The 21496-nt window shown below is 48.6% G+C and overlaps 1 protein-coding gene across 1 annotated transcript in view; it reads right to left on the bottom strand.

The window, feature by feature from the left end:
• Window positions 1-20920, bottom strand: part of AFAP1 (actin filament associated protein 1) — a 149306-nt gene extending 128386 nt beyond the window's left edge. The window contains exon 1 of the mRNA XM_082838332.1: window positions 20762-20920. The gene's annotated coding sequence lies outside the window, so the exon portion shown is untranslated. The remainder of the gene's footprint in view (window positions 1-20761) is intronic.
• Window positions 20921-21496: the final 576 nt, after the last annotated feature.

Raw genomic sequence — 21496 nt, 5'->3', positions numbered from 1 at the left:
ACTTCATGTTCCCTCACCAGCATTTGGTGGTGTCGCTATTTTTTATTTTAGCCGTTCCTGGAGGTGGGTCGTGATACCTCACTGTGGTCTTAATTTGCACTTCCCTGATGGCTAATGATGTTGAAAATATTTTCATGTGCATACTTCTCATCTGTACATCCTCTTTGATGAAATGTCTTCATGTCTTTTACTCATTTGCTAATTAGATTGTTTATTTTACTGTTGAATTTCGAGTTTTTTTTAATATATATTCTAAATACTAGTCCTTTATCACATGTGGTTTGTAAATATTTTCTCCTGGTCTGTAGCTTGTCTTTACATCCTCTTAACACAGTCTTTTCTTTTCCCTCTGCACAGATAACTGACATGTTTGATTTATTTATTTTTATTAAAGTATAGCTGATTTACAATATTAAATTAGTTTCAGGTGTACAACATAGTGATTCAATGTTTTATAGATCATACTCCATTTAAAGTTATCACAAAGTATTGGCTATATTCTCTGTGGTCTACAAGACATCCAACTTACCAGTTTTTCCTTTTATGGGCTGTGTTTTCTGTGTCGAGTCCAAGGAAGAATTCTTTGCCTAGCTCTAAATCTCAAAGAGTTTCTATGTTTTTGTTTCCTCAGAGCTTTATAGTTTTACATTTAAGTCTGTGATCCATTTTGAGTTAATTTTTGTATATAAGGTGTGATGAGGTTTAGGTCAAGGTTTTGTTTTGTTTTGTTTTGTTTTTTTGGTCTGTGGATGTCCAATTGCTCCAGGCAATGAGCTCCATTTTTTTAATGAAATTAAAAATATGCTAGTGTGTCATCCATATTACAGGTAAGTATTGTTTTGTGAAGCTTTAATTCCAACTGTATACTGAACAATGTAAAATGTCTAGTTTGAAAGTTTGAAAAATATAACTCTAAGTATTTTTTCCTAAATATTCTGATTTCTACCTATGATATCAGATCCTGCTGACATGCGTACCACAAGCAAAGCCTGAACAACAGCTAAAAATGTATAAAAATTAAAATGATTAGTATGTGTGTCTATTAATTAGGGTTTTATTTCCCACTAATTGTGGGGGAAAAGGTCATCATTGTAAAGCCCTGTGACTGGATAATAAATATTTATATCCAAAGCAAACCTAAAGTGTTATTTCTCTATCTTGCAAAATTCAGGGCTGAAATTTAAACTTTCAAATACTTCGTATTTATCGAAGGCAGGAAGGTTTAGTTCAAGGAAATGTCTAGGGTCAATAACAAAGATACAAAAAGGCCCTCTACGTCATAGCAATTCCAATCCAAGTTCAGCTCTTTGGCCCCAGGATTTAAGAGCCCATTTTGGAATCAGACCATCTGTCTGACGCAGACAATCTGTGTTTAGCTCTACTTTGCCACTTTCTAGCTGTGTGCCTTTGGGAGGGCCTCTCGAGCCCTCTGAGCTAAACACCCGCCTCAGTAACTGGGGGTAAACACCACCTATCCCAGCTGATTGAGTGTCAGGATTGAAAGCCACTTCTCAATGCCTGGTACAAGGTCAGCCTCTCAGTTAAGAGTAGCATGCTTCCCTGGTGGCGCAGTGGTTGAGAATCCGCCTGCTAAGGCAGGGGACATGGGTTCAAGCCCTGGTCTGGGAAGATCCCACGTGCCGCGGAGCAACTGGGCCCGTGAGCCATGGCTGCTGAGCCTGCGCGTCTGGAGCCTGTGCTCCGCAACGAGAGGGGCCGCGATAGTGAGAGGCCCGTGCACTGCGATGAAGAGTGGCCCCCGCTTGCCGCAACTAGAGGACGCCCTCGCACAGAAACGAAGACCCAACGCAGCCAAAATTAATTAATTAATTAATAATCTAAAAAAAAAAAGAGTAGCTATCATCATCATGGAAGGAAAGTAAAAACGTTTTCACTGTCCCAGGCTCACTCTACATGCAATTAGCAAAGAACGGCAAATGAAGGAAACCAAAATACTTGCGCAATTTTTAATAAGAAATGTTTTTAAAAAAGAAAGAAAGCAAGAAAACAGGGAGAAGGAAGAGGAGGCACAGGAAGGACAGGGGTCTGGCACCTCGCAAATGCCCGGACGACACTCATTACAGGACTTGTTGGCTTGCACAGTCATCAGAGACCACCAAATGGGGAGGGGTACTTCCTCTATCCAGAGCACCGTCTCCCAAGGTGCTCAGAAGTCGGGAACACCTTGAAACGGGCAGCAGGCTTTGGACAGGAGAGCCACAACTTCCTTACAGAAATCACGGCACAAAAAGTGACCCATGTAGGAGGTGCCAACTGCTATAAATACTCGATGGCAGAAGCTGATGTCATGGCTTCTGTACGGGAGACACCCAAATCAGACGTGCCAAAATAGCAGGGAAAGCACAGAGCAGAAACCCACGCCATCGTGTGCAAGTCTGATGCCGCTGCTACAGAAACATTTATAACCAATGACCCCGCTGCCCTGAGTGCTACCTCTTTCCACGTTTCCCAGAGCTCTGTGATCGCGCTCGCAGAACATGTGTATCAACCAGCAAAATGCCAGGCCCTGCTCTAACCCTGCAGCCTCGCAGCAAAACCCAAAGACAAGTGAAAAATTTTCTTCCGAGTGGGAAAGAGCAGGAAAGTCTGATCCATCACAACAGCATCAAATCCACTTACGAGGAGACACCCACATAGCTGCTTGCAGGCACACCACGCTAGTCCCTGGGTGACTCCCCTTCCATAGGAGCTGGGGGGTGACAGCAGGCCAGCTACAGGGGCACCGGCACTAACCTTGGAGGCCATGACTCAGGCAGTTTTAAATCAACGGTCACTCAGTCTCAGGTGAGCCATAATCGAAATCAAAATCAGGTCTCTCTGGAAGCATCTGTACAAGAACTGGGCCTTGGGCCAGACCGGCGCAAACGTGGATGTCGCAAGCACTGTCCAGAGACCCCCTCCCCGTGCCCTCTGCTCCCCACAGGGCCCCTCCCTCCTTGCACAAGTGGGGCCCCGTGCCTGTGGACATCTGCCCGTTACCCCATCCCAAATGTGCTTTCAAGAAAAGCTTCCAGGACAGCACCCAACACACAGGATGCGCTCAATAAATACTTCCTGAAATGAGCAAATGTAAATTACTTCAATTTAACAAGACTTTTTAAAAATGTGTTGTCTCTCTCGGAAATAATGCCACGAGCTGGAGCAAGCAGCTTAGCTGCTCTCGAGGACAGTTTTATCATGTGAAATGCTTCATAGTAGCAGTGTTCATCCATAGGGTTGTTGGGAAAAATCATAAGACCCAACTCGTGTGGCAAGCTTAGCAAACAGGACCTGGCACACGGCGAATGCCCAGTAAGTGCCGGCTGTCATGAGCTATGAGTACCTGGCTCTCCAAGGGCAAAAGGAGTATATCATATCCAAATGTACGTCATAAACGGCTGTCCCTGTGGACTGCCGGGGCAGAGCCGTGGGACAGCATGTAGCAAATACTGTTTTGTTTTGTAAAAATATCCCCAAAATGTACATACATATTTGCATGCATACTGGAAAAGAGCTGAAAGGAAATACAGCAGTTGTTAAATAGTGGTCACCCTGGGACTTCCCTGGTGGCACAGTGGTTAGGAATCCACCTGCCAATGCAGGGGACACGGGTTCGATCCCTGGTCCAGGAAGATCCCACATGCCGCGGAGCAACTAGGCCCGTGTGTCTCAACTACAGAGCCTGCGCTCTAGAGCCCACCGGCCACAACTACTGAGCCCGTGCACCACAACTACTGAAGCCCGTGCGCTCTAGGGCCCACATGCTGCAACTACTGAGCTCGCGTGCTGCATCTACTGAAGCCCACACGCCTAGAGCCCGTGCTCAGCAACAAGAGAAGCCATCGTAATGAGAGGCCCGCACACCACGAGGAGTAGCCCCCACTCACCGCAACTAGAGAAAGCCCGCGCGCAGCAATGGAGACCCAACATGGCCAAAAGAAAAAAAAAAAACAATAGTGGTCACCCCAAAGACAGCAAGAAAAGAAACATTTACCTTTGCTCTTCATCTTACATACTATTTCAATTACCTTCAGTGAGCCTCTATTCCTTCTATAAAGTTTTTCCAAAAAATTCACTGCAAATTTTCTAGAGAAACAAGGGGGTGCATCAGGAAGGTGGAAACACAAGACAAAACTGAATGAACCTAAGTGTCGAGTCCAGACTGGGCAAGCCGCTGTAAACCACAGCACATCTTTCTGCAAACTCAGGACACCGTCCTCCACCTTCCCGCTGGTGAGATAATCCAGGACACGGACACTGAGATTTTTCTCAGCAACCTCGTGCCTTTTTGCATGTGTCTTCCTCAGGTCACATCAAGCACCCTGAGGGATTTGGAACCGCCCTTCCAAATGCCTTCGGTCTGTACCCCTGCCCAGCGCTGTCAGCTTCCGTCCTGTGTCTGAAACTAGATTGCAACCCTAGTGGTTACAAATGAGCCTGACGTTTCCTTGTTGTTTCCACTGTACTTGGCACGGTGCAGAGAACAGGTCAGCGGCTGACCACGCTGGAAGGCACCTTAGGAAACACACCATCTGCCATTCTACTTACAGAGACACAGACCAGGGAATGGACCTGGCTTTTTTTGGTAACTCAACTAGTTACCTGCTTGAAGCAGGGCAAAGCCAGGTCTCGGGACTCCCAGGTTGATAAGCAGCCCCATGAGAACTGCTGTTTCTCCCGCCTTGAACACATGCACCACTATAGAAGATGAGGATGACTTCTCGCGAAACTGCTCGGCCCGGAGCCCTGAGCTCACACTGGTACAAAAACAGTAAAGTCCAATGAGATAGAACGATGACCCATCACAAAGAGAATGTGGCCAAGATGGGCAAGGGAATTCACACAGGTTATCACGAGCTCAATAACCAAAACAAAAACCAAACAAAGAAGCCCCACCTGAGTAGGAAAGATACAAAACAGATCCATGACACTAGTACCATCATTGTTAAAATACAGAGGCATCAGATAAGCGCTGTACACTTTAAGGGTGAATGCAAAACTTCCCCATTTTTGGAATAAGAGGGCTACCTGGAATTTGTAAGATAAGCTATTTACACAGCGTTATTGGATTCCTACATCATAAATAAATAAATATAGGTTTATAGTCATATACACACACAATCAATTCATATATGAATTACATTATTCAGTTCATATATGTGGGAAGTTTGACAATATCAAAATAAGCATGCACAATCTTTTTGGACCAAATTTATAATTTGGCATTCAATGCTCCATATTTGGGGGTCACCCTCCTCTGGATGACAGCAAAACCCAGTGGCTTTAGAAGCAGACTTTACGCTATCACTATGATGGATAAAGGAAAGAAGGAAAGATAATTTAATTATCAAGGGAGTGAACTTCATTGCTAAGCTATATTTGTGTCTCAAGACAATCTTCTAACTCATATGGAAAATAGAGTTCACTGAACACAGAAGACCTTCCCAAATTAAAAGGGTTACTAACAAAGTTCTCTTTCTCTTACCAAGAAAATTGCAATCCTTAAAAGACAAGTGGCCTGGACTTCTCCCTTAGAATATATCTTTATAGCAGAAGGTTTGCAACATCAAGAGACAATTTAGATATGTTTCGAGAGTAAAAAGCTGACATATCTACATTATTTTATGATCTGCATTGCTGTTTCAGGGCTGTCCTAGGCTCTCAAAAACAATTCTCTAAATCAAAAAATCCCCACCCCAAAAAAGCCTTATAATCTAGGAGAAGGACCAAGTAGAGAGTAAGGATTATCTTGTCAAAGGCAATATATATTTCATACCAGCTTGCCTCCAAAGAAAACAAAACTTGCAATTAGAAGACCAAGTTCAGGTCTGAGCTTAACCATCTACTGTGGGCTCTGCCTAACCTCTCTTAGCTTCAGTTCTCTAGTCTTTAAAATGGGATCAAGCCCAACAGTTTAGAGTCACTCTGAATGTGAGCGCGAAGAACTTCTTCCTGAAGGCGTGACATCCAAACAACTCCTAACACATCTAGTTTTTCATTTAATATTTTTACCAGCAAGAAAAGACAATATACAATGACAATGGCCAGACCATATAAAAGCAGGGCTCTGGCCCTCGGGCCGCAGCCGCCAGCCCCGGGAGCCAGCCTGCTGGGAGTCGGACCTGCGGGGGGCAGGCTGCTGTCTCTGGTGACAAGCCAGGAGGCCAAACAGCCACCGCTGGACAATCGGCCGGGACTCGATCAGCACTGACGGCCTCCCTAATCGTCGTCCTGCCTCCGACTCGGGACCAGCCGCAGAAGGCCCCGCCGGCCCCCTTCAGTCACCCGGGATGCCCCCTTCTAGACCCGCCAGCCCTCCAGGCCTCCAGCCGCAGCAGGCGCCCTGAGCCCCTCCCCCCGGAAGCTCGCCGCGCCGCTGCCTGCCTCTGGGTGTCCGCCGGGCTCAGGCCATTGCGGCCACTCCCTTACTTCCACAAAGGAACGTCTTAAACCGGGGGCTTCCCTCCAGGCGGCCAGCCCCTAATTTAGAAGCCCAGTGAGGCAGATTCCAAGTCTGGAGAGACTTCCTGTCCGCCAGGCCCTCTTTCCGCGAAACCTCACTTTCTTGAGCTCTCAGTCACTCCCCCGCCGTCCAGGGAAGTAACCAAGTGTTAAGGAAAGACCAAGGGCTTTGAGGTCAAACCCCTGAGTTCACCAAGAATTTCATTTTTCCACTTATAATTATGTGACCTTGAGCAACTTAACATCTCTAAGCCCCCGTCTTCATCTGCAATAGAAATATTTACCTCTAAGATTGTATCAAATGGGACACTTATGCAAGGCAGCTGACGAGTACTGGGTGCTCAGCAGGTGTGGGCCCCTCCTCCCAGCCCACCTTCCCCCACAAGGAGAAACACAAGACGCCCCAAGAGAAGACTGGTGACCCCCGCACCTGGGTACCTTTTATTCACACGAGTCGCAGTGGTATCCAGAGTGCTACCAAAAGACAAGATTTGTTTCCACTTTGTTTCCACAAGATTTGTTCAGCTGGGTATGGGTCACTTCTAACTCACATTATACGACCCATAATAAGGAAGTCATTTTTCTACACAACCCCATAGTTGTATTTTTAGCAGACTTTATTAACTCTAAATCCACTTCAGAACCAAAAACAAAACTTTAATCTGTGACACTGTTATAAGCAGAAAGGGACCTATGAGACAAATTGAACTTTTGTCTAAAGAAAAAAAGAAAGCGGTTCTGGAACACTGGGCTGGCTGTGAGAATGTGAGAACATTACTTATGTTCACAGGGGGCTGGACAAACACCTGCCCTGCCCTGGCAGGGTCAGAAGCTGGGTTTATGGCACCTCGTATCATCTGCTCCAGGAAAAGGACCAGCACACAGGTTGTTCGTGCAGTCAAGGTCACCCATCACGGGTAAAGGTCTCCTTCCTCTTCTGTCCAAGGGGTCCAGGTCTTGAGGCTGCTCCAGGGCCTCTTCGTCAGAGGAGTGAGCCCAGCCACCTTGGCCTCTTTCTCTGGCAATATTAACCCTTCTCCCTCCACCTTCCAACCAGCTAGACTAACCTGCAGAGTACCTCTGTTCAGTCTTCAGGGGTCCCAGCCAGTGTTTAGAACAATTCCAAGATTTAGGCTCAGGCTTAAAGAGGTAAAGAAACCTCAGGTAGACACACCACCTTGACAAATATCACGTGGACTCTTGCTGGAGGCAAGGTTTGCGAGCATGAGGTCTCCATGGGCAATCTAGAATGATCGCTCAGAGCTCTGGAGCCAGGCTGCCTGGGCTCACACCCAACTCCAACACTTCCTGGCTGTGTGATGTGGACAAGGCCCCCAACCTCTCTGTGCCTCAGTTTCCTCACTGTAAAACAGTCACAGTAATAGGGCTGTGACTAATAGGGACTTCCCTGGTGGTGCAGTGGTTAAGAATCCACCTGCCAATGCAGGGGACACGGGTTCGAGCCCTGGTCCGGGAAGATCCCACATGCCGCCGAGCAGCTAGGCCCGTGTGCCACAACTACTGAGCCTATACTCTAGAGCCTGCGAGCCACAACTACTGAGCCCGCGTGCCACAACTACTGAAGCCCGCGTGCCTAGAGCCCGTGCTCTGCAACAAGAGAAGCCACCGTAATGAGAAGCCCACGCACCACAAAGAAGAGTAGTCCCCACTCGCCTCAACTAGAGAAAGCCCGTGTGCAGCAACAAAGACCCAATACAGCCAAAAATAAAATAAATAAATAAAAATTTAAAAAAATAAAAGGCTGCTCTAAAAATAAAATGAGTTGGCATGGAGAGGGAACTCCATAGACACGTCCTGAATACCGAATAAACGGTAGATATTATTAAATACATATGTATACTCCCATTATATTTATAATGCACAAAAAACGTGTGGAATATAAGCTTCACTAGTAACAGTGGTTACCCTGGAGGGGTGCAAACTTCAGCATTTTACTCTATGTGTCTATGCCTATATCACCCGAAATATTTAAACAAATGTGTGTGCCTAAATTTGCTCCAAGACAGGTAGCTGGACCATGTGATTTTGACCCCCAAAATCTTCGAGCCATAATGAGATTGTTCCAGGAAGGTAAAGTAATCGAAATTCCAGAAATCAAGTCTTGCTCCAGTGTAAATGCGTTGAGGTCATTTAAATGAGCTGGTGCACAACCAGCGCAGACGCTCCGAGCCCTTGCTTACTGTCATAACACAAAACGTTTGGGTTCTGTGGACCTCCCTTTACCTACGAAGTCACAGTTCAAGTTACAGACCCAGAACTTGGACTCAGCTCTGCTTTGCAGTCCAAGTTTTCTCACATCATATCGATGCATTTTTCGACCGGCAGCTTTAGCTGAGTTGAAATTGCCACCAATCCCACTGACACAATCCCCCAGCTCTGCTGTGCACGACTCAGGGAGTCCCGAGATAGAGCAGGCATCTGGCCGCTAGCGAAGAGCCCAACCTTCACCTATTTACAGTAACAAACCCCTTCGCTCCTCGACAGGCTCTCCCCAAAGTCACCTTCTTCTAAGCTCTTTCACTGGCTCCTACCTCAAGGTGGCCCGGCCAGGAGAACCCCTCATCAGCTTCCTCACGAGGAAAGGCTGTAACTACTATCAACAGGGCCAGTCAGCCTCGTTCCATTCAGTGCTCACCGGACGCCCCCGCCCCCCCAACGTCCACCGCTTCCCTCAGAGAGGCAGCCCGGCCATCTTGGCCTTTTCCTTTGGCGACAGGTACTGCACTGACCTCCTATGGAAGCGGCTAATGGAAGGTTAAGGGACCAGCCCAAGATTCCACACTGTTGATGACTGGGTGGCAGAGCCGGAACGCCAGCCCCGGTCCAACAGGGCCTGTGATGCTGGCCACCCTCCCTAAGGCCCAATGGATGCTGACAGATGGCCAGTATTTCAGAGGCCTCAGAAATGCCTCCTGCTGTGGTACGAAGGATGGTCCAGTCTCGGGAAGGAGGCAGGGTGGGAATCAGTAGAAACCCTTCCATTCCGGGAGGTTATCCCATTCGGGGGACACACTAAATATTCTGGGTCTTGTCTTTTCAGGTGAAACGTCTCTCGGCGCTGGTGGCAGCCGTCTTTGTGCAGCTAGGTCTGGCCGGCTCTGAGAGGTTGCATTGTAACAGCTCTTGGGCACACCAGTCACCTGGTGTCAGTCGCTGGAAAGTCCTAACAAAGAGGCCGTGCCACACGCTAGTCAGATCCCACCTACTACGTTATCTTGAGCGAGTTCCCCCTTGTCTCTTCACCTCATTGTTTTTATCGCCATGTAACTGACTAACAACATTGTATTAGTTTCAGGCAGACAACATAACGATCTGACATATGTGTGTACTGTGAAAGAATCACAGTAAGTCCCCTTAGCATCCATCACTGCACTTAGTAACAATGTGTGTGTGTGTGTGTGTGTGTGTGTGTGTGTGTGATGTGAACTCAAGATCTACTCTCTCAGGGACTTTTAAATACACGATACAGTATTGTTAACCCTGGCCACCACGAGACTTCCGTCTCATTTTGGCAACTGCAAATTGAGAACATTACCTACCCCACAAAGTTGCTGAACAGACTAGAAGAGATACAGATGTAAAGTGTCTGGCACGGTGCCTAGGACATAGTAAGCGCTCAGCAAACAGTGCCGGTAGTGACGGGGGTGGTGATACAAACTCCAAAAGACTATAAATATTAGCCTTTTGGAACCATTTGGTCTCCCTTATCGTGAAGACAGAGCACGTCTGAGCTTCTCAGAGGGTCCTACAGACTGAATGTCTGTGTCCCCTCAAAATTCCAATAATCTCCAGTGTCTCAGTATTTGGAAGGGGGCCTTTTCGAAATGAATAGGTCATAAGGGTGGAGTCCCCCTGTATGGGATTAGTTCCCTTATAGAAGAGACCCCAGGGCTTCCCTGGTGGCGCAGTGGTTGAGAGTCCGCCTGCCGATGCAGGGGACACGGGTTCGTGCCCCAGTCCGGGAGGATCCCACATGCCGCAGAGCGGCTGGGCCCGTGAGCCATGGCCGCTGAGCCTGCGCGTCCGGAGCCTGTTGCTCTGCAACGGGAGAGGCCACAACAGTGAGAGGGCCGCATACCGCCAAAAAAAAAAAAAAGAGACCCCAGTCAGCATCCTTGTCCCTTCCACCATGCGAGGACATGGCAAGAATATGCTGGCTGTGAACCAGGTCCTCACCAGACACCGAATCTGCCAGCACCTTGATCTCCGACTTCCAGCCTCCAGAACTGTGAGAAGCAAATTTCTGTTGTCTATGAGCCACCCAGGCTACGGCATTCTGCTATGGCAACCTGAACAAACTAAGACAGAGGGTCGCACTTCAAGCACAGGAAAACTCAAATAATCAACCCATCTGGAGAGAAAAATCTCACGTAACTTAGGACCTCCCAACACACAAATCTGTATTCGTGGGAAGAGGGGATTTAAAAAGAAAGCATCATGCCCCGCATCCTCAAGAGCCATCCTGACTCTCAGTAAAAGTAACTCGGAAGCACACGCTGTCAATGTTTGGGAAAACCCTGTACAGGTTTCGAAAGTCATTCCAAAAGTATGGCTCCCAAACAGTTTTCAGATATATTCTCCTTTCTCTTCAGACGTCCACCGCAAACCTCTTCACCAAATACCTGCCCAGGAGGCACCGTGTCCCGCTCCCAACAAGCCATTCCTGTAAACTCCATCTGACAGAAAGGTCCAGACTCGATGACAGTCCCCAAACCTAGCTCCACCTACCATGGCAAAAAATACCCCTCGTTTGGGAATTCCCTGGCGGTCCAGTGGTTAGGATTCCTCGCTTTCACTGCCAAGGGCCCAGGTTCGATCCCTGGTTGGGGAACTAAGATCCCACAAGCCGTGCGTCACGGCCAAAAAAAAAAAAAAAAAAAACCCTCGTTTCTCACACCACTATCTAACGTCCAGAGCAAGAATCCATCATTTTTACTACTTCTTTTTCCTTTTCTTGATAAACTTATGATGAAAGTACAACCCACAAAAGGAGCCTCCTCAATGCTACTGCCCCCAGAGACGCGGCATAGACCATGGACACTGGGTCAGGTAAAAGGAAACTGGATTTCCAAACCCTGAATTCACGGGCGGCGGCTCCTCACAGGAAACTAAGCGACGATCTTAAGTACACAAAACAAAAGGCGAAGTCAGCTGCAGCGTGGGCATGGATGGAAAGAAGTGTTTTCAATGGAGGTGTTTGAGGACATACAAAAGCTATCTTCTAGGGAATTCCCTGGTGGTCCAGTGGTTAGGACTCTGCACTTCCACTGCAGAGGGGCACGGGTTCGATCCCTGGTTGGGGACTGAGATTCCTACATGCCACTCGGCACCGCCAAAAAAAAAAAAAAAGCTACCTTCTAATACCACCAAGGGCTGAAAATTAAGTCTTTTTTCCATATTAAAGAATAGATAATGGGTGGAACAGAAATTTTTCTTTCGAACTACGGAAGTATCACGAAACTACTCTCAAACCTTTCGGGCTTTATCAGATAATCAAGCTGAAATGCCATGAAAAGATAAAGCTTTCCCCCAGGATACAGGTGTAATAAACCTCTGACCACGTCCTCGGAACAAGGCAAGACGGTATTTTTGAAAAATATTTTCAGGGACTATAAAGGAGCCTTTGAAATTAAAATAATCAGAGCAATACAAAATTCAGAGAAGGGTTTACTGGAGACGTTGGAGAAATCCCAAAAAGGAAAACAAAAAGACAAAGAAATGGGAAAAGAGAAGACATTTAAGGACATTCGGGATCAGAACAGAGGACCGGCGGTCTATAGACGGAAGACGCCCACCCAGTGCCCATCACAGTGAATGAGGCAAGAGCCACGTCACGGCGCAGCCACCACGACATCTGCAAACGCGAGGAATATCTACGAGAGCCTAAAAACTCACCCAGAGGAAAACACAGGTCACATACAAAGGAATGGCTCTGGACACATCACCTGTCACGATGAAGCTGGAAGTCAACGGAGCAGTGCCTTCCCAATTCTTCAGGAAGATGATTTCTAACCCAGGATTCTATACTCAGCCACACTATCAATTAAACGAGAGCAAAATGTTCCAACATTACACGAGATCTCAGAAACAATTATTTCTTGCAAAGCTATGGTGAACACGCTCAACCAAAACAGAGAGAAAACTAGAAGGAGGCATCTTACCCGGGAAAGAGGTGAAAGGAATTCTCAGGGTGATCGGGAATGTGCAGCAGGTCTAGGAAGCAACCAACTTAGAGGAAAGCAGGCTGGTGAGCGGTTCAGGAAGAATTATCCTAAGAAAAGCACAAACTGGATGATGCCCTGTGGCCTGTGAATATACAAAGAGGAGACTGCAACTGTGGGGGGTGGAGGGGGAGAAGTGACAGCACAGAAAACGAAGCAAAACAAAGCAGGGCAATTCTCAACTCTAGGAAAAAGAAAAAAAAACTGTAGAAGAAGGGAAACGTAATCAAAATCGACTACATATCTCAGCTGTGAATAATGTTTCCATAATCATAATAAGTGCTGTTGAATATTTAACCAAAACCTTTAACGTAATTATACTGAGAGGACAGAGGAAAAAAGAAGTGGGCAGTGCAAAAAGGAGTGGGTAGGAGACCTAAATCGTCTTCTTCCTTAGCAGGATGTCTCTCACCCCAAATCTGGAAGAAATAGCTAAAATGTTGAAAGGGGAAGCCTCTGGGGAGCAGGAATCAGGGTGGAGAAGGGTGGGGTAGTGACTGCTGGGTTTTTGTTCTAAATCCTGCAGAACTTTTGACGCTTAAAACTATGCGCCTGTATAACTTTGTTTAAAATGGGGTATTTAATTTTTAAACAAAATCTGATACTTGACCGGCAAGAATATCAGATTAAGCGGTGTGTTCTTAAACTTTTTGGAATTCAACCCCTTCGAAAAAGAACGGAAAGCTGTAAATCCTCCCCCCAGTACACACACACGCAGGCACAGACACACAACATTTCTGCAAAGGGTATCAGGCAGTTGGTAAATTCCTGAAGGCCAGGTTAAAAGCCTTAGGATTTCTAGATTCTGCTTTCTTATAGAAGGAAAAAAGAGAAATCCTAATGAAAAACTATTAAAAACACCTACACGATCAGATGAGATCATGCTTGGTCTTCGATGCTGGTGACCATCACCTGCGGTTTCCTTGGCCACAAGATGCACCTCGTTCCTAACTATCAACGGAAGTATGAACTCTGTTTACTGCACTTTGCTTCGGCCTTGAAACAGGTTCTCTAAAGCTCAGGAATGTGAATCCCTGTTGGGTTGACTCAGCTGTTTCCATTCTAGAACCGGACATGGAATTATGCACTCTTCACCCCGTGAGGAAGAGTCCTTCACGTCCCAAATCCCCCAGGTGGGTGTTTTTTCTAAGAAAGCAATTACTCTGACGACTTCTTGGCGAAACTTCTGTAATCAGAGTGGCCCGTTTAAGTACTCCAAAACACAAAGTCTCCTCTGCTTCTGACTGACCTGCTGCTATAATCCCACCATCAGCTCCACGTCAAGTCAGAAGCACTGTCTCACCATTTAACAGCGATCTTAACGGTTCTGCCAATTTGCTTAAAATATCTATGCCTTTTCTTTCTCTGTGAACTGAGGGTGACAATAACAGTGTCACTGGACGCTGTCATAAATGGATTGGGTAACTGTGGGAGGCCCGTGTGCATCCCCTGGAACCTGTCATTTGTCACATCTGTCACATTAAAGGGGCTTCGCTACAGACCTCAGACAGGGGGATTAGACAGGGGGATTATCCTGGGGTTCTAGGTGGGCCCAATCTCACTGCATGAGCCCTTAAGAGCAGAGAACTTTCTCCAGGCAGAAGAGAGATGAAGCAGAGGGGACACCAGACAGCTGGCGCGGGACTGGCTGGCGCTCGCTGGCTCTGGCAGCCAGGGGGTTCAGAGCAAGGTCCAGGAAGACGCCTATGGAGCCGGGGGCAGCCTCCCGGCTGGCAGCCAGCAAGGAAGCAGGGTCCCCGGTCCTACAAGTGCCAGCTACTATCGGTATTTCGGTGGACCATCGGAACGAGCTTCCCTGCAGTTCTCCTCCAGATTCTCCAGTATGGCACACAGCCCTGCAGACACCTTGCTTTGCCCGGTGAGACCCGAGTCAGACTTCTAGCCTACAGACTGTAAGATGATAAACCTGTGCTGTTTCAAGCCACTCAGCGTGGGGCAATTTGTTACAGCAGAAGCAGGAAACTCATACAGTGATATATGTGAAAATACCCAGCAGTGTCTGTCACATCATCAACGTTCAACAAGAGTCAACTGACTTCCTTAAATCAAAAGACAGGGACGGCCATACTCCATCCAAAACAACAGGCCATAGACTTGTTTTGATAAATGCAGATTTGGGGAATTACAAATTGCCCAGAATATCTACATATTCTAGGCTTCAGGTAATTCACTGCCCTTCCGTTCATTTATAAACCTGTCACTGCCTGTCTTGCCTGACAAACTCTAAGTGCCACGTAGGAGAATAAATGCTGGATTGTGTGACCGAACCCGGCTCCCAAACTCTCCTGCGTACCCCTAGCAGCACCTACCACCTGCACTGAGTGATACCAGGTCTGCTTCTCCCGCTACACTGTGAGCCTCCAGCGATTCTCCAGTGAGGACTGGGTCCCACCTTCGAATCTCTGCATGTAGCCCATACTCGGGCACATCACGGGTAATCTATCTGAATGGCTGTCAAACTATGTGACGGTGCAACGTACCATCTGCATCTAAAGTATAAAGTGCACTGCAGTTTCCAAGGTGGCTTGAGGACAGAAGGCCAAGGACACTGTGGTGCTGAGGTCAGGTTCACCCTGATGCCTGCTGCTCACTCTGCTGGAAGTTTCAGAGGTGAACAGGCCAGCCCTCAAGACAGGGCACTTAGGAACTAAAGTGCCCAGCAATTATGCTTCATTAAAGAAAGGTTCATAGGAACAAACGTATGAGACAGACTGTTAAAGGCTACATTTCTGCACATTCAGTAACCTTACTTACAAAAGATTAACGTCTCTGAAACTTGAATTTGATGTTCCCCCAAAAGGCTAAGATATCAAACAACACGGGCCAATGAAAGACAGAAAACGATCCTAAATGAAGTTGCCTGACACCCTTCAAGTTAAGGATCATCTGTACATTAAACATTTGGAGTTTTAAAAAACCCAGGTTCATTACATTCTTAATGAAGCACTTTTTTTAAATCCTTGACAACATAATATTTTACAACTTACAAAATTACGTTACATTCATGATTTCATTTTATCCTCAGAACAATCTCTTGAGCTAGATAGAGCAGGTACTACCAACGATTAACTCCATTTTACAAGTGTGGGAACTGCAGTTCAGAGAAGTACTTGGACTTAACAAAAGCCTTACTGGGGCCAGCTTTCCTGTGCAAAAGAACAGGAGTAAGTTATCTTTACTACACTATTCATATTACATCCTGTCAACATTCAAAACGGTTTTGATGTAGCCAGCAATGATAGACACGTACATGATAAGATCTTTAAAATGGAAAAGAAAGAAGAAAAAACCATTTGGTAGGGCTTCCCTGGTGGCACAGTGGTTAAGAATCCGCCTGCCAAAAAAAAAAAAAAAAAAAAAAAGAATCCGCCTGCCAATGCAGGGGACATGGGTTCGAGCCCTGGCCCAGGAAGATCCCACATGCCGCGGAGCAACTAAGCCCGTGCGCCACAACTACTGAGCCTGCGCTCTAGAGCCCACGAGCCACAACTACTGAACCCTCGTGCCACAACTATTGAGCCCGCGTGCCTAGAGCCTGTGCTCCACAACAAGAGAAGCCACCGCAATGAGAAGCCCGCGCACCACAACAAAGAGTAGCCCCCACTCGCCGCAACTAGAGAAAACCCGCAGGCAGCAACGAAGACCCAACGCAGCCAAAAATTAATTAATTAATTAATTTTAAAAAAAAAATTTGGTAGGTGATGTGGGATGGGGGGGAAGTAACAGCAAAGACTTAGATTTATAGTCTAAGAAAAAAATTTATCACTGTAGTTCTAGGCAAACAATGCTTAAACAAGATGATGTATAGAATATCATCATCTAAACAATGGCGAAAGCACCATCGGTTCTTTAAGGTGAGGTGGATTCAGTGCTCTGATTAGGCCACCAGGGAAGAACTGGTTAACCCTCTTCCTCCAGTAAAGAACAAGAGGAACAACATGGAAAAGCAGAGCTCAAACGCTATCTTCTCCATCCCCAGGCATTCTCTTCCATGAAACATCCTTTTCATTTAATCCATATAAAAATCAGGCCTTCTTGCAGAACAAGTATTAACTAGTTTTCAGTGAAAACATTAAGACAATCTAAGGAAAAATTCAAAGAAAAAAGACAATCTAAGGAAACCACAAAGAAGATCCATTTGTGTTTCTGAAGACCCCTCCCAAAAAATAAGGTCCCTAACAGAACAAACCGCATGGAGTATGTAACAGAGCGCTTTTTTAAAATTAATTAAAGACCACAAATCAAGACAAGGACAAAAATCCTACCTAACATGAAAATATAATTTGATGGCATCACTCCTTGACCAAACAGCTACCGTCTATGTTTAATCCCTGTAATGATCCAAATAAGAATAGCAGAGAGGGAATTCCCTGGAGCTCCAGTGGTTACGACTCTGTGCTCTCGCTGCCGAGGGCCCGGGTTCAATCCCTGGTTGGGGAACTAAGATCCCACAAGCTGTGCAGCGCAGCCAAAAAACAAACAAACAAACAAAGAATAGCAGAGAAAATCGTGTATCCTTTTGACAGACATGTGGCTTTAAAATAACCGAGCACACCAAATTCCCATCTTGCCAAACAGATGAATTGGGAGATTAATATTTTGCAGGATTTATTACTAGAGTCCTTAGAAGTACAGCTTCCTTATAGGTCATTTAACATATGTAAATTTTTGCAAGTAATAATTTTAAACTATGCTTGAAACCATTATACAAAGCCACATACACTTACTCAAGGTACTGCCAAAATTCACTTATTTCAGAGTCTCCGCATTAAAATCTCTGTTAGAGACTGCGGCATAAGAGAAGCCTGCAGTTGGCCGACTTCATATGACACTCAAAAGATCAGCAAAATGCTCCTGCCAAGAGTTCTGCATCCAACAATTTCATTAAGGAAAACTTCAAACCAATTTGATAGAGCACAGATGCTGCAAGCAAAATGTGGTTATGAAGAAGATGCAAGACAATATCAAAAAGTGGCCTAGGGCCTTCCCTGGTGGCGCAGTGGTTAAGACTCCACCTGCCAATGCAGGGGACACGGGTTTGAGCCCTGGTCCGGGAAGATCTCACATGCCGCGGGGCAACGAAGCCTGTGTGCCACAACTACTGAGCCTGTGCTCTAGTGCCCACGAGCCACAACTACTGAGCCTGCGTGCCACAACTACTGAGCCCATGCGCCACAACTACTGAAGCCTGCACGCCAAGAGCCTGTGCTCCACAACAAAGAGAAGTCACCACAATGAGAAGCCCACCCACCGCAACGAAGAGTAGTCCCCGCTCGCCGCAACTAGAGAAAGCCTGCACGTAGCAATGAAGACCCAACGCAGCCAAAAAATAAATAAATAAATTTATTTTAAAAAAATAGTTGCCTAAGCTTCCATCATAGCCCTGCTCCTTCAACTCTGAGACAAAGTATACACCCATGCAACTGTGGAAAGAAAAAAAAAAGGAAAAGAAGGAAAAAGAACTTCTACTTTAGAATCTACATTTTCAAAGATCCCGATTATTTATACAACTGCCACTAAGAGAACTTTCCTCTGCTTTATTTGGTTGAAAGAATTTAAAGGTTTAGGGCTGACAAGGTTCTTACCTAGTTTAAAAACCTCAAAGGTGAGGAAACTGAAGCCTAGTGGTTCTGCAGGAACAAATGGCAACTTTATTCCAGAGCCAGAATCAGACCAAATAAATTCGAATCAAGTACTCTACACTGTACAACAAACACTAGGAAGTTACAGCAAATGTTAATCTAAAAACCCTTAGGAGAATTGAAGAATTGCAGATTTTAAATCACAGGAAAGACTTGGCTCCGTGGTACGGAAAAAGGACCTCTCATTTAGAAGGACCTCTCATTTTGATACACCTCTTCCTCTCTGGGTACTACAGCAAACCACCCTGTCCTTGAAGACCACAGCTCTCAGAGGGCTGGGCATGAGGACGTCAGGGAAGACTTCAGAAAGAAGTCACCTAAACTGAGACTGTAAGAATGGGTGAAAGCCTGGAGCCGGGCGTAGGGCAGATGGAAGAGAGAGGGCAGAGAAGTCAGAGTGAAGGGCCTGCAGGCTGTCTGGACTTCATAACAGCGACAGCTGCAGCTAGGACCACATTTTCATCTTGCATTCCTGTTATTTATACACCATCTTGTTCACAAAGAATTTCCATTTGGGCATTAGAGCTACTTGTGCCTATAGCTCAGTTTTCTGTCTTGGACCAGAACACTCTGAAAAGGAAAAGACTTTTCAGAGTCTTGTTAGACTTGCAAGTCTAACAAGGCTTGTTAGACTTCGCGTTCCCCAGGGAAAAGAATCATCCCTGGAACATAATAGGTGTTTTCATAAGTTTGATAAAAGGGTAAGTGAATGACCCCAGTTTATTTAAGTGGCTGAGAGACACACAGCCTGCAGGGTAGTAGCAGATCTTCTTGCCATCAGGCTGAAATCCAAGTCTCCCGATCCACAACCTCACCCCTGCTATTCCTTCTGTAAACCTGACCTCTAACTGTAACTGCCTTGGCCTCATTCCGTGGGTGTGGATTCCCCTCCTTCAAACGCACTTTCCAGCCCGCCAAATTCTTGGGAAAGTTTCCTCCACTCTCCAGGCGCTGAGAGAGCTGCAAAGTTAAATCTGGCTTTCCAGACCTTTTTTTTTTTTTTTTTTTTTTCCCAATCCTAACGGAAGAAATCAAGAAGCGCCGGGCAGAGGGACCAGGCTCCCTCCAATCAGAGCCGGCTCCCGCCGGGCCGGCCAAGCCTCGCGCCTGAGCAGGAAACGCGGCGGCCTGACTCGCGGTCCCCAGGCGCGGTGACAGCCCCGCGCTCCCCGGGGACCGGGCCGGGGAGAGGAGCGGGTTCCCGGGGAAGTGCAGCCGCTTCTGCTCAAGTGGCAAATAAGGCAATAAATAAAATAGCGGGTCAGCTGTCAGACGCAGGCCATCTGCGTGCCCCACGCACAGCCGGCTACAGCCCGACGGGCGCCACTACCCGCACAAAGACACCCCGAAACACATGAAACCCCCAACACACACGCACGCACGCGTGGGGCAGAGGGGAGCCTGCCCCCGGTACTGATCACACCCCGACGAGATGCGGGGGGAGGGGACGGGGCACAGCCCTCCAACTCGCAGGGTGGCCAGGACGCCGCGCGCGCGGGTCCACGCAGAGCCACCCTCAGTGACACACACACACTCAGTGAACCAGTCATGGGGGTGGGGAGCGAGAAAAGGCCCCACTCTCAGAGTGCCCAGGATCCCTACAATCGAGGGTCCACGCGGTCACCCTCAAGGAAACACAGCGAACCAGTCACACCAGGGGTGAAGGGGAGGGGGGACAGAGACAGTCTCCCACTCTCAGGATGTCCGGGATCCCCACGCGCGAGGGCCCACGCAGAGCTACCTTCGGTGACACAGCGAACCAGCCACTCCACGGAGTGAGTGGGGACCGAGACAGTCCCCCACCCTCAGGGTCACCAGGACCCCGCGCGGGGCTTCACGCGCGGATCCACGCGGAGTCGCGGCAGGCGCGGCGCCCCCTCGGTGCCACCCCGAGGCCGAGACCATGCCCGGCGCCCAGACGCGCGACGGCCCGGTCAGTCCCCCTCTGCGTCCCCGTCCCACAGTCGCTCAGGGCGGCGGCCGCCAGCTCGGGTAGCGACCTCGCGGCGCCCCTCTCGGACCTGCCACACCCGGCGGGGACCCCAGCTCGGCCCAGGACCCCTGCCGCCTGGGACCCCCGTCCAGCCCCGGGACCTCCGCCCGGCAACCTCGTCCGGCTCGCGGACCTCAGTCCTCTCGGGGACCCCCGCCCGGCCTGGGACCCCTGTCGCCTGAGTCCCCCGCCCGGCCTGGGACCCCTGTCCGGCCCAGAACCTCGCCCGGCTCCGGGACCCCTGCCTCCCGAGGACCCCCCCCGCCCGGCTGGGACCCCTGCCGCCTGGGACCCCGTCCGGCCCCGGGACCTCCGCCCGGCCGTGGGACCCTCTCCCAGCCCCGGAACCCATGTCCGCCGGGGACCCCCGCCCGGCCCGGCCCCGCCGCCCGCCGCCTCACCTCAGGCCGCCTCCCGGGCAGCACTCACTCCTTGCCGGAGGTGCCCTGGCCGAGCGAGACGGAGCCGAGCAGCCCGCAGAGCCGGAGTCGCCGCAACAATGGAGCCCCGGGGCGGGGCCGCCTCGCAGCCGTCTCAGCCCGTCTCGCGCTCAGGGTCCGGCTCCGTCTCCCGCTCCCCGAGGAGCAGCTGCCGGCGAGAGGTTGCAACTGGGCTCAGGCAACGCGCAGGCGCACTCGCCCCACCCGCGCCCCTCCGCCCCGCCCCCGGCGGCGCCCGGCGCTCGGGGCCCGCCCCCCAACCAATGGAGAGGGAGCTGAGCGCCGGGGGCGGGGCCTGTAGAAACAAAGGGAGGTGGGGCGGGGCCGTTCCAGGGCTGGGCTGCTGGGTCCCGCGGGGGCCGGACCCAGAGCGACCGGATTCGCGGTCCAACCCGGTCCGACCCGGGGAGGCCGGGCGTAAAGTCCACTTGGAATCCGCTCAGCAAGCCGTGCTCATCCCAAACCCGGAACTCAAGTTTATCGGATTGGCCTGCTTTACAGAATGGGAAACTGAGGCCCAAGGAGCGAGACCACCTGCCCCCCACGTCACAAAGTCCCATTCACTCGTTCATCTTTTATTCATTAAACAAACATTTTCGCAGCCCGTAAGGTGTGCGGTCGGAGTGGAGTAGAGGCAAACTTGGCCCTCCCTTAAGGAGCTCCGCCAGGCAGGACCAGAGATTTCTCGGAGTTACT

The sequence above is a fragment of the Leucopleurus acutus genome, assembly GCF_964270905.1.
Source record: "Leucopleurus acutus genome assembly, chromosome: 4".
Lineage (NCBI taxonomy): Eukaryota > Metazoa > Chordata > Mammalia > Artiodactyla > Delphinidae > Leucopleurus > Leucopleurus acutus.
This window is presented reverse-complemented; position numbering and strand designations above follow the sequence as displayed.